At 36.5% G+C, this 14,068-nt stretch overlaps 1 protein-coding gene across 3 annotated transcripts in view; it reads left to right on the top strand.

Moving 5' to 3' along the window:
* LOC106066613 (uncharacterized) overlaps positions 1-14,068 on the top strand; it is a 188,279-nt gene that overhangs the window by 31,802 nt on the left and 142,409 nt on the right. The window lies entirely within an intron of this gene.

Here is a 14,068-nt window from a genome sequence, read left to right as displayed (position 1 = left end):
TGCGGGGCCCTATGCGGAACGGATTGCGCTGGGCCTATTCTGGGTTGTGATAAGGATAATAAGTGAAAATTAAGATTTTGTTTTAGAAAATAAATTTGTCTTTGCATTTTATTCATACTTTACTAAGTACAAAATCACTGTCAAATTAGCTTTACGAGCCATCTACAGTAGATAGTAGTTTTTCAACAAAAAGCTGATAAATATTCAGATCTCCCTTTTAGATTTACTATCGACTAGCAAAATATCGCTTTTGTTTTTTTTTTAAGAGGTCGAGACAGATTTAGATCTATATTTGTACGCCAGTGACTATTAAAGTCAATTGAGAATTCGAATTTCTTGTTTTGGTTACAATTCGACTTATTATTACATTTTTATGAAATGAAAGCTGACAATGCCGTTTTTTTTTTTTTAAATTGACGTTTTCCTTGTTGAATGACATCCAGAAATGACAATTTTGTCTGTTTTTAAGAAGATTTGCATCAGTTTTCAGATTTTAATAATTTCAGGAGATTTTCATGACTTTTTCGTATATTTTACAATTTCAGAAAGTTAAAATAGTTCATTTTAATAATTTACACCTAGAATTCGCGCGGGGCCTATTAAAGTGCGTGGCCCACTGCGGCAGCATAGGTTGCAGTGGCCTAAGATTGGCCCTGCATGAAACTCTTGTTAACCGGCCACCAAAGAAAGAGATGACCTTTGCATCATATGCCCTATAGATCGCAAGGTCTGAAAGGGCTATTTTACATTTTTTTTAAGATCTGCAAGCATAAAACAGACATAGGAAATCGACCCAATAGACCTATCTTTGTCAACTTACTTTGTTGTTTTTTTTATGACTCCTGCATTGTCTTCGACAAAGAATGATTGTGTAAAGTTTCAACTTGATCCGAGAAAGGAAAGTGGAAGAAGAAAAAAAGGTGTACAATATATCCACCCAGACAGACCTAGTTGACAAAGCTTTGTAATTAAACCTAGATATAGTTTTAGAGAAAAAAACAACAAGCTAAGTAACACGGCACCCAAACAACCTACAATTGTGGAGAAAACAATCGATCCCTCGAGTTCAAGCTCTTACGTGTATGAGTGTCTATAAGGAAAAACTTGTTGAGGTCTTTTGTAAAACAATAAAAACTTAGGACGTGAGTACTGCGATGTTTAGAGTACAGAGTTCATGTCTGTGTACCACTGCCAGTTTAAGACAAAATAAAATATTGAAGTTATCAATAGAGAAATACATGTATCAATCACATGTTAGTACATTGTGTTATAGGAACAATGTTTGGTCAGTGGCAGTAATCTCTTCTTTTGTAGTGGCTTTTATACAACTCTTACTTTTTATTGGTTTTCTCTTTTCTTGCTCTTTATCTCTTGCTTTCTTTTTCTCGTTCTCTCTATTCTTCTCTTATATTTTGATCTAGTGCTAGACCAAGCTTTGTTACCGCTAGTACTCTTTTTTTTCTCTCTTTCTTTGAAATTAACACACAATCTGTCTCTCTGTCTCTCTCTCTTATCTCTCTAAATGTTTGTAACTAACCTTTCTCTCTATATATAACTTTCTCAATCTAAAAATCTACATCTCTCTGAAACATTTCTCTCTCTCTCTCTCTCTCTCTCTCTCAAACGATCAAACTCAAATTCTCGTTTTGTCAAACTTTCTCTCTCTCAAACTCTCTAAATCATCAATCTCTCTAAATCATCAATCTCTCTAAATCATCAATTTCTCTAAATCACTAAACTCTCTAAATCATCAAACTCTTTTAAATCATCAAACTCTCTAAATCACAAAACTCTCTAAATCATCAAACTCTCTAAATCATCAAACTCTCTAAACTATCAAACTCTCTAAATCATCAAATCACTAAATCATCAAACTCTCTTAATCATCAAACTCTCTAAATCATCAAATTCTCTAAATTATCAAACTCTTTTAAATCATCAAACTCTCTAAATCATCAAACTCTTTTAAATCATCAAACTCTCTAAATCACTAAACTCTAAATCATCAAACTCTCTAAATCATCAAATCAATACATCATCAAACTCTCTAATTCATCAAACTCTCTAAATTATCAAATCATTAAATCATCAAACTCTCTAAATCATCAAACTCTTTTAAATCATCAAACTCTCTAATTCATCAAATTACTAAATCATCAAACTCTCTAATTCATCAAATTACTAAATCGTCAAACTCTTTTTAATCAACAAACTCTCTCTCTCTCTCTCTCTTGTATACTCCTATTATCAAAGGTTTATATATAAAGAAAAACAGAATCCCATGATCATTTCACATCGTCAACAACGTTAATTGTAATGTATCATTAAAAGCCTACAACAAAACACCAGCAGGCCAAGCCGCTCTACAACGAATTAAAGTTAAGCCCCCAAATAATTGTCCATTGTTGCAGCGTGGAGGTCTTCCATAATTGATGAGTCCGTGACGTCATTGCCTGTAGGCTGGCCAACATTACGAACACATTTTCTAAATACAAAGAAAAAAAAAGGCGAACAGAAATTCTAATGGATGAAGATTTAGTGGCGAAAAGCTTAAAGAAATTGAGTTTTAATTTATTGATGACTCTTATTGTCTTAGTGAGTTTTATTGTCCTAGTGAGTCTTATTACAAGATCGAATCATCCGTTAGTAATACTTCGAAATGCTGATAGTGGATACGTGTAATGAAATATATTTAAGAACTGTAGACACAAATCAATTTTTTTCTTTTTGCTTCGATTGAAACTGCAATTAGCCATGCTCCCCGCTGGGGTTAGCTTCATCAAATGTTTGTTTACAAAGTTCTGCTTAATATTTACAAGGGCTGTCACCTACGAGTTTGTTTGTTTGTTTTCTTTAAAAATGATGAAGTAGGCCTACTACTCAGTTGCAAGAAAACACTGCAATATCTGTTCACCAGAACTCTTTTCGACTCTTCTTACTATGAGTAAAAAAGCATTGTTAACACCAGGTAAAAGAATTTCCGAAGCTCAGAATTCAGGAAAACGCTTGGCACAGGAATCCATCAGACCCCTTACCGCAAGGAGGAAGAACCTGCTGCATCTCCAATAATAAATTCAGTAAGAACATTTTGTGTAGTACCTGACATTAGTTGTGAAAAGTAAAGGCGGTTGGTCATTGTACTAGCCACATGTCACTCTCGTTAATAGCGGGCCACAGAAACAGATGAACTTTACATCGCCTGCCCTAGAGATTGCAAGAGAAACTTTTTTAAACAACATTTGTTAGCATACACAAAAACTTGAAATTACCATTTTTTTTTATTTATTTTAAACCGAACATTTTTCTTATAATTATTTCAATGTACATTCGTTAGATTACATTCTACAAATCTACTGCTGGAGTTCACAACACTCCTACCTGTCCCACTAGGCTAATGGGGACGAGAAAGAATTTTTTTTATGGGGGGGGGGGGGACAATTACGTTAAAAGTTTGAGAAACACTCTCCTAAGCATTATATATTATAGCATTCTAGTATAATTTACCGTATCTTCGCGCATATATCCCACATACGCATATACCCCGCACACATTACAAAGTAAGTGAAGACACAATTGTATAACCCGCACCCTTATATACCTCACATGTTCAAAGCGTGACTTGCCGTAAACTACGGGTACATAAGGTTGTTGCTCAGCAGACGTCAGTCCCTCGAGACACACTCGTGGTCCAGTTGCTGTTCCAACAAGCGATACACAGAATACAACAAGTGTCTGAAATACAAGAATAAGGTTTATGTGTAGTATAGTATCTGAAGTATAAAGACCCTCCGGTATCATATAAGATAAGAATATCAGGTGACCGAGCCTCGCTCGGATGAATAATTTGTTAAGGAAGGATATATACCCGAAGTCATTTTGAGAATATTTTTGTACCAGGTGGCCGAACCTCGCTCTGTTAAATAATTTCGGAAGGTTATATACCCGAAGTCATTTTGGGAATATTCTTGTAATTACGAAAATGAACGATCGGATAAAGACTACTAATCTGAAGAGTTGTTTTAGTGTTCTGTTAGTTCTAATTGTAGGCCTAATTGTACATGTCGATTAAATTTAAAGTCTTTTAAGTCCTCCTACAGTCTAGACAAACTACAGCTCACGTCCGTCTTATAGTTTTACAATCCATCTTTTGCGTAAAACTATTGTAGGCTTACTATTATTGGCTTGGAAGAAAGTCTTTGCAGTGTAACTTCTCTACGTTATAGGGTAAAACATGCACTTAGTGACAAAGTAAAATGGCGCATTTTTTCTTATTAGACTTAAATCATGGCATTAGTTTTCTAAAGAAACGTTTCCGTGGGGCACCTCTGTTACGCCAAACAATATGCTCGTTACCCATACGGGTTACGTGCCCTGCCCAGCCTGACTGTCGGACTATAGGAAGTTCATACCGGCTTTTGCCATCCATCCATCCTAGTGGTGCTATGGCCTGCTTTTACACATCCATCCATTCAGATCTCTCCTGGCCCTAACTCCAAGCTTTTTACCGAGGTTTATAGTTAAATCAAAAGAGGCTGCAGTGTACGCAAACTCGTTGACCGCTAGATGGATATCATGTAAGGCGTAGAGAAGTTGTGTTATGACCATTTCCTTTGTTTTGGTACAGGAGAGGTAGACACTGAAGCATGAACACATGGTAATAATTCACCAGCAAAATAATAATAATAATAAGGCATGTCTTAGAGTCCGAAAATTAATGAGGATTGCAGCTGTGACCTACATATCTTGCCACATCCAGGGCAAGCATAACCATTGTCCGCGATGCTCGATTAAGATTTTCTTTTAGCGTCTGCGTCTGTCCTCGGCAGCAAATTTTCTTTTGGTCTCAAATGTGTATCCGCGGCCTTTGTATAGAGGGAATTCTTTAAGTCCGACAGTTACGCTGGACAGAGCAGTATCCTGTATGGGAGACGAATCTCAGACGAACGCATGCCAAAGGCAGGATTTTTTGGTGAGCTAAAAAGTGGCATGCAACCTCAGAACGAGACAGCTGGAGGTCACCAGCAAAATAAACAACAAAGTAAAAGGTATCTACACCGCTCTACACAATTAAAGTGTAAACAACTTATTTAGCACTTAAAACACAATAACTAATCATATATCGGCACATTTAATTTCATTACTTTTCTTTCATAGTTCTATAATAAATCAATCTACAGTAAGATGGTGCGCAAATGTTTAATTAGGTCTATTGATCCTTTAAAACTCGTTCTTGTTTGCAAAGAAATATTTTAGTATACTGCGGTAAGCCTAGTGACGTAAACAGCGTTTTTCCCGTTTACGTCATGGAAAATTTTCATTCATAAAACATTCTAGCCAAAATTAATTTTTCGATAATGAGGCATTTTCAAACTGATATAACGGTCGACCTCGAGTTTTCCCTATGTGGCCAATGAGTTGAGAATTTTTTTCTTACTAATATGCACATACCTTGAAATTTTAAAGAAAATCGTTAGAGCCGTTTTCGAAATAAAATTTATATATATATATAAATATAAATATATATACATACATACATACAAGAATTGCTCGCTTAAGAGTATAGGATAAGGTATGTCCTTAATTTCCGTTATGTCATGTTTTGTAAACCCCGCACACTTTTATACCCCGCACAGCTGCCACTTGTTTGTAAAAAATTGTATAACCTGCGGGTTATATGCGCGAAAATACTGCAGTCTTTCAATGTTACCATGTCTGAACTTGTGTCAGAAAATATGGATTTTGTAGTTTAGGAGTTGCTTGTCATCTGTTTTTTTTTTAATATCTATAATTTATTAAAGATAGCAATATAATCGCTCTTACAAAAGGTGATTATGTTTATAAAGGGAGGATTTTTTTAAAGACGTTATTTTATCATTTGCAAATAAAGCATATAAACCATATAAAGCATTAGAAATTAATTACATGTAAATACTCTAACCCTAACATTAGTGTACAAATACCCGAAATGACCCTTTTAAACTTTTTTTTTGTTTTGTTACATCTTAGCGGAATTATTTCCCTTGTCACGTTTTGCGTGATATGAGGCTTTATCACCAATCAGCGATCAGTGACGTAATACGCTAAAAACAACAATGGCATAGTATTGATGAATCCATTAGAGCTATTGATAAGATCCTGCAAACAATTAGATCTAGGCACAAGCTGGTTGGATGCTTGTTTATACAACAAAACTCAATAAATAAGAGAATTAATATAATCTTAATAACGTGCAGTAATGAAACCTTATCAGTTGTACAGTCAGTACACAGGACCTTGTTAAAACACACCAGACTAGATTGGAGCGCTAATAGCGTTCGATTGTGTTTCTACTTTCTGAGTTTACCTGTTCCTCTGCTTGGGATTTCAAGGTTCTGTTCCATGTATCCAGCGTACAGCATACGGAGGTATAGATAAGTTATGTGATAAGTTATGTGATAAGTTATGTGATAAGTTATGTGATAAGTTATGTGATAAACTATGTGATACGTTATGTGATGTTATATGATGAGTTATGCTATAAATTATGTGATAAGATATATGATAAGTTATGTGATAAGTTGTGTAATAAGCTTTGTGATAAGTTATGTGATCCGTTATGAGATAAGCTATGTGATTAGTTATGTGATACGTTATGGGATATGACATGAATTTAAAACGTCATATAATAATTTTTGTATGTTTTTGACGAACAGCTGTTTCTTATGTCTAAGTGTTGTGGACGGTCGTTGACTTGTAGCTCCAAACTGCTGGTAGTCAACCAAACCGCTGGTAGACAACTAAACCGCTGGTAGACAACCAAACTGCTGGTAGACAACTAAACCGCTGGTAGACAACCAAACTGCTGGTAGTCAACCAAACTGCTGGTAGACAACCAAACCGCTGGTAGACAACCAAACTGCTGGTAGACAACTAAACTGCTGGTAGACAACCAAACTGCTGGTAGACAACCAAACTGCTGGTAGACAACTAAACTGCTGGTAGACAACCAAACTGCTGGTAGACAACCAAACTGCTGGTAGACAACTAAACTGCTGGTAGACAACTAAACTGCTGGTAGACAACCAAACTGCTGGTAGACAACTAAACTGCTGGTAGACAACTAAACTGCTGTTAGACAACTAAACTGCTGGTAGACAACTAAACTGCTGTTAGACAACTAAACTGCTGGTAGACAACTAAACTGCTGGTAGACAACTAAACTGCTGTTAGACAACTAAACCGCTGTAGACAACCAAACTGCTGGTAGACAACTAAACTGCTGGTAGACAACTAAACTGCTGGTAGACAACTAAACTGCTGGTAGACAACTAAACCGCTGGTAGACAGCTAAACTGCTGGTAGACAACTAAACCGCTGGTAGACAACTAAACTGCTGGTAGACAACTAAACTGCTGGTAGACAACTAAACTGCTGGTAGACAACTAAACCGCTGGTAGACAACTAAACTGCTGGTAGACAACTAAACCGCTGGTAGACAACTAAACTGCTGGTAGACAACTAAACTGCTGGTAGACAACTAAACCGCTGGTAGACAACTAAACTGCTGGTAGACAACTAAACTGCTGGTAGACAACTAAACCGCTGGTAGACAACTAAACTGCTGGTAGACAACTAAACTGCTGGTAGACAACTAAACTGCTGGTAGACAACTAAACTGCTGGTAGACAACTAAACCGCTGGTAGACGACCAAACTGCTGGTAGACAACTAAACAGCTGGTAGACAACTAAACTGCTGGTAGACAACCAAACTGCTGGTAGACAACCAAACTGCTGGTAGACAACTAAACTGCTGGTAGACAACCAAACCGCTGGTAGACAACTAAACCGCTGGCAGACAACTAAACTGCTGGTAGACAACTAAACCCTGGTAGACAACTAAACCCTGGTAGAAAACTAAACTGCTGGTAGACAACTAAACTGCTGTTAGACAACTAAACCACTGGTAGACAACTAAACCACTGGTAGACAACTAAACTGCTGTTAGACAACTAAACCGCTGTTAGACAACTAAACCGCTGGTAGACAACTAAACTGCTGGTAGACAACTAAACTGCTGGTAGACAACTAAACCGCTGGTAGACAACTAAACCGCTATAGGCGTATTATATGTTAACTTATAAAATTAGAAATAACTTGAGTAACTTCTTTGTGAGCAATATTAAATATAACTTTTATTTCAAAAAAGAGAAACTCAATTTGAGATGTAATGAAATAAATGTAAAAGACTTTCATAATAATATCAAATGGTATTTTGAATTTTAAACAAAATCGTAATCACTGCAACCAAAAAATAAACACGTCTTGTCACTCTGGCAATCATGAGTTGCCTGCTGTACCCTAGGCAGCTTACGACTGTAGATTTAGAAATAAATGTCTGTGATTGCAGTTTCATTAGTTCAAGCTTTAAGTCTGATGTCACAACGTCACCATCCAAACTAAGGGGGCAGACGGAAATATAGCGAAATCTTTTTTTTTAAATAGCACTTTGAAGTCTTGGACTCTTTATTTCACTTCGCTATCAAATCACTTCAAATTATTGGCACATTTCCTAAATGTATCTTCCTTCATACCAATCAATGAACTGAACTGAGTGAAATGGGACAAGACATTTAGAGCTGCTTGGCCACTAGAACAAGTTTGTTGTTTCAAATATTGAAGGCTGCTTCAGACATCGCCAATAAACCGACACTATATTTGTTTCCCTGCATCTTAGCCCTTCATTTGTTCACATGACAGAGAAGATGTATGGAAAAAAAAAACCAAACCCGAGAGCCATGCTACGAATATTTTGCATTCCACGTTGCAATTTAGCTCATGGAAGAAAAAAACTATTTTTGTTTAACTCCCAAACTCACTCAAATACTCGCGTGTCCATCTTACTCTTGTGTTGTGACATTGTCATTGAAATGGTCATTTTTAATTCTTATTACAAAACACGTAGCGAGCCAGATTAAGCCTTTGGAGTTGGCCCGCGTGCCGTAGTTTGACCATCACTGCCCTAGAGTGTTATCGCTTACGCTTCTGCAGTCACAATTAGCATCAATCGTTTATTTTTTTTATCTCTTTTTACATCCTTATAAATCATCGTTTGTGAAGAACAGTGTACATAATGTTTTAGGCGGGAAAAGAGTCGTGCGACGTCTGCTCCCTAGTCGATATCCTGGCCTCATTAAGCGGGTTTCATCTTGTGCTCATCAGAGCGTGGCGCCATGCCTGCAAGTTACGAGGCGTACTTTGTGCCACTGGTCGATGACTCGGTTCTGTCTTGTGTTCTGTCTTGTGTTCTGTCTTGTGTTCATCTCAACAGACACACCACTGGTCGATGACTCGGTTCTGTCTTGTGTTCATCTCAACAGACACACCACTGGTCGATGACTCGGTTCTGTCTTGTGTTCATCTCAACAGACACACCACTGGTCGATGACTCGGTTCTGTCTTGTGTTCATCTCAACAGACACACCACTGGTCGATGACTCGGTTCTGTCTTGTGTTCATCTCAACAGACACACCACTGTTACTCAAAAAAATAGATAGAATCTATACTACTTAACCTATGACTTTTGGTTGCCTTGACGACTTTAGTACATCTAGGAAGATGATGAATTAATTAATTGAGAAACTTGAAGTAAAAACAGACGGGCGTGGGAAGGTTTATCAAATATGCATGAAATAATGCTATTGGTATTAGATCTACTAACAAATCAATAGTTTTTTTATGTTGTTTTTTTTTTTTAGTTCTTAATATTTGTGTGTATTTAGAAGATGTTTGTTATTCATTAGAAACATAGATCGTCTTCCTATGCATAGTGGGATAAGCAAACATTGGTACTTTTAAAAGTCATATTATACAGGAAGGGAATATTGCTCTTTAAAGAACAATAATATAATTATGAAACACTATCATGTGACTATGAAACACTATCACGTGACTATAACTACTTGTTTAAGAGTAAATAATGATGAGGAATGTTTTGTTCTGTGTCCATATGACTTAACCTTGGACTAAAGTGGCTTGTGAGCACTATTCTATCATTTCTTTTTCTAGTAGCTAAGAGAAAGTTCTTCTAGAGGTTCCATAATATGCTCCAGAAATTTGCTCGAAAAAGCTGGAGAAAGAATATATTCTTACCGCACTCCTATGGATGTCCTGGTCACAAGAAAGTTAAATAGCTCAGGGGTGTTAAAGCCAACTGTTGTTTTATTTTCGTATTCTCATTTGAAATTATTGACTTATTTTGTAGGTCTAAATTTAGATCAATAGTCTATAAAACAAGGAGACAGAAATTTCATTGCTTGCATTGTGTATTTATTTATTCCATTTATTTCTATTGTGTCATTATAACTGATGTTTTTTTTTGTGCCTGTTTAGTCTGCAATTCAAGAGTGTGTAAATAAATTATTCAATTTTCTAAAATCTAAATTGCAACAGTAATTTATGAATTCTTTTTAGACGAACTGACGTCATGCTAACAGTAGCATCATCAATACGCATATTCAGTAAACTCATATCAATTTCAGTAATAAATATAAAATATAACAATGATCATAATTTTTAAAACAATTGTCTCCGAAAGCTTGATTGAAATTAGTTTGCGCTCTGTAAGACTCTAATTATCTTAATTATTTTTTTTTTTTAAAGCATGAGCTAGTTTTTTTTTTCTTGTCGTGCCAGTTTTTTCTGCATCAAAATTAGATGCATATCTAGATTTAGTGGTGACAAACTGAAATATTATTTTTAAAGGAGAACAACTGGGATACACGTCGTTTCTGTCTTAGTGTCTCACCTAGTCCCTGTCCACTATCACTCCTGTGGCTCCGAACAAGACAATGACTCCAATGGAAAGAAAACTATATGGAGAGTTGCCTGATTTGGAAACCCTTGCGCAGTTTATCTTGTATATTGGTCTAATCATCTGAACGCTCCAACATAATAATGAGAACGAGGAAGAAGAAGACTCCTGTGACAAATATTAACACGCATTATGACAGACCATTTCATGGTTTCATCAGAGACAATACACAACCAACATCCACCCATCTATCCTCATGAACACCATAGCAACATACACATACACCCATCTATCCTCATGAACACCATAGCAACACACACATACACCCATCTATCCTCATGAACACCAAAGCAACACACACATCCACCCATCTATCCTCATGAACACCATAGCAACATACACATACACCCATCTATCCTCATGAACACCATAGCAACATACACATACACCCAACAACGACGATTAAAACCAACGACTTCATTATACTTAACGTCATTTAAAATGGAACTATTGACGCTACACTAAATGTTTCTAAAACTCCATCCATTTTGTTTTTGTTTGTTGAAATAATGTTGGCTTTCCCTAAGAAGGGAAGTTACTTTGTGGGGACATACGCTTGGAGATAAAGATCGATATTTGGGAATTTTAGCAGATTTTATTCTCTAGCTTAAGCCGCGGATCTGGCCATCTTGAAAGGTCAGGGCCTATATAAACCCTAATTACGTTGTCTGGTGAACAAACGTCTGGGGTAGCCACAACGCGAACATGTCAGCACGAACCGCCACACGGCTATCTATGTGGGTTCTTGTCTTATTCACATTTACATGTGGAGTTTGTGTCACACACAGCTTCGTATGGTTGTTTTTACGTGGTCGCAGACCTAGCTGTAGCGGCTGTAATTTTGTCACATGCAGCGGCAACTGTTGTATGTTATGTAACACATACCTACGTCGATTGTATGTTATGTTAAACACGGCAACGTAGATTTATTTGATGTCAAACACAGCTACGTAGATTTATTTGATGTCAAACACGGCTACGTAGATTTATTTGATGTCAAACACGGCTACGTAGATTTATTTGATGTCAAACACGGCTACGTAGATTTATTTGATGTCAAACACAGCTACGTAGATTTATTTGATGTCAAACACGGCTACGTAGATTTATTTGATGTCAAACACAGCTACGTAGATTTATTTGATGTCAAACACAGCTACGTAGATTTATTTGATGTCAAACACAGCTACGTAGATTTATTTGATGTCAAACACAGCTACGTAGATTGTATGTTATTTCATAGTCAGCAAATTCGAAATTCCTTCCCGATAAAAATGTTTATTTTAGACTGAGTTTGATGTGTGAGTGTGTGTAAGGTTTCAGAGTGTGCGCTGTGTATGGGAAGTTCCCTGTCACAATGTGCAATGTATGCGTTACATGTAATCTTCTATTTTCATGTTTGGTCCTCTGAATCCTGCTCCTGGTCACGTGTTTAAGTTCCTGATAGAAAGTACAATTACCGAATGACTTAATTGAAGTGGAAATACAACTGTACTTATAGTTGTGATACTGTAGTCTCCTTGGAAACATTTTCTTCTTTTTCATTGTTAAAAAGAAATTTCACTTTTACCAGTTTTTCTTATCTGCCAGGTCACAGAGATTTAATGTACAGACAGCGTAACCTTTTTTTTTTATCTGCCAGGTCACAGAGATTTAATGTACAGACAGCGTAACCTTTTTTCTTATCTGCCAGGTCACAGAGATTTAATGTACAGACAGCGTAACCTTTTTTTTTATCTGCCAGGTCAGAGATTTAATGTACAGACAGCGTAACCTTTTTTTTTATCTGCCAGGTCAGAGATTTAATGTACACACAGCGTAACCTTTTTTTTTATCTGCCAGGTCATAGAGATTTAATGTACAGACAGCGTAACCTTTTTTTTTATCTGCCAGGTCAGAGATTTAATGTACAGACAGCGTAACCTTTTTTTTTATCTGCCAGGTCACAGAGATTTAATGTACAGACAGCGTAACCTTTTTTTTTATCTGCCAGGTCAGAGATTTAATGTACAGACAGCGTAACCTTTTTTTTTTATCTGCCAGGTCAGAGATTTAATGTACAGACAGCGTAACCTTTTTTTTTATCTGCCAGGTCACAGAGATTTAATGTACAGACAGCGTAACCTTTTTTTTTATCTGCCAGGTCAGAGATTTAATGTACAGACAGCGTAACCTTTTTTTTTATCTGCCAGGTCAGAGATTTAATGTACAGACAGCGTAACCTTTTTTTTTATCTGCCAGGTCACAGAGATTTAATGTACAGACAGCGTAACCTTTTTTTTTTATCTGCCAGGTCAGAGATTTAATGTACAGACAGCGTAACCTTTTTTTTTATCTGCCAGGTCAGAGATTTAATGTACAGACAGCGTAACCTTTTTTTTTATCTGCCAGGTCAGAGATTTAATGAACAGACAGCGTAACCTTTTTTTTTATCTGCCAGGTCACAGAGATTTAATGTACAGACAGCGTAACCTTTTTTTTTATCTGCCAGGTCAGAGATTTAATGTACAGACAGCGTAACCTTTTTTTTTATCTGCCAGGTCAGAGATTTAATGTACAGACAGCGTAACCTTTTTTTTTATCTGCCAGGTCACAGAGATTTAATGTACAGACAGCGTAACCTTTTTTTTTATCTGCCAGGTCAGAGATTTAATGTACAGACAGCGTAACCTTTTTTTTATCTGCCAGGTCAGAGATTTAATGTACAGACAGCGTAACCTTTTTTTTTATCTGCCAGGTCACAGAGATTTAATGTACAGACAGCGTAACCTTTTTTTTTATCTGCCAGGTCACAGAGATTTAATGTACAGACAGCGTAACCTTTTTTTTTATCTGCCAGGTCAGAGATTTAATGTACAGACAGCGTAACCTTTTTGTTTTTATCTGCCAGGTCAGAGATTTAATGTACAGACAGCGTAACCTTTTTTTTTTATCTGCCAGGTCACAGAGATTTAATGTACAGACAGCGTAACCTTTTTTTTTATCTGCCAGGTCACAGAGATTTAATGTACAGACAGCGTAACCTTTTTTTTTATCTGCCAGGTCACAGAGATTTAATGTACAGACAGCGTAACCTTTTTTTTTATCTGCCAGGTCACAGAGATTTAATGTACAGACAGCGTAACCTTTTTTTTTTAACTGCCAGGTCACAGAGATTTAATGTACAGACAGCGTAACCTTTTTTCTTAACTGCCAGGTCACAGAGATTTAATGTACA

The sequence above is a fragment of the Biomphalaria glabrata genome, chromosome 5 (assembly GCF_947242115.1).
Source record: "Biomphalaria glabrata chromosome 5, xgBioGlab47.1, whole genome shotgun sequence".
Taxonomy (NCBI): Eukaryota; Metazoa; Mollusca; class Gastropoda; family Planorbidae; genus Biomphalaria; species Biomphalaria glabrata.
Note: the sequence above shows the minus strand (reverse complement) of the source record. Positions and strands in the feature narration are given on the sequence as shown.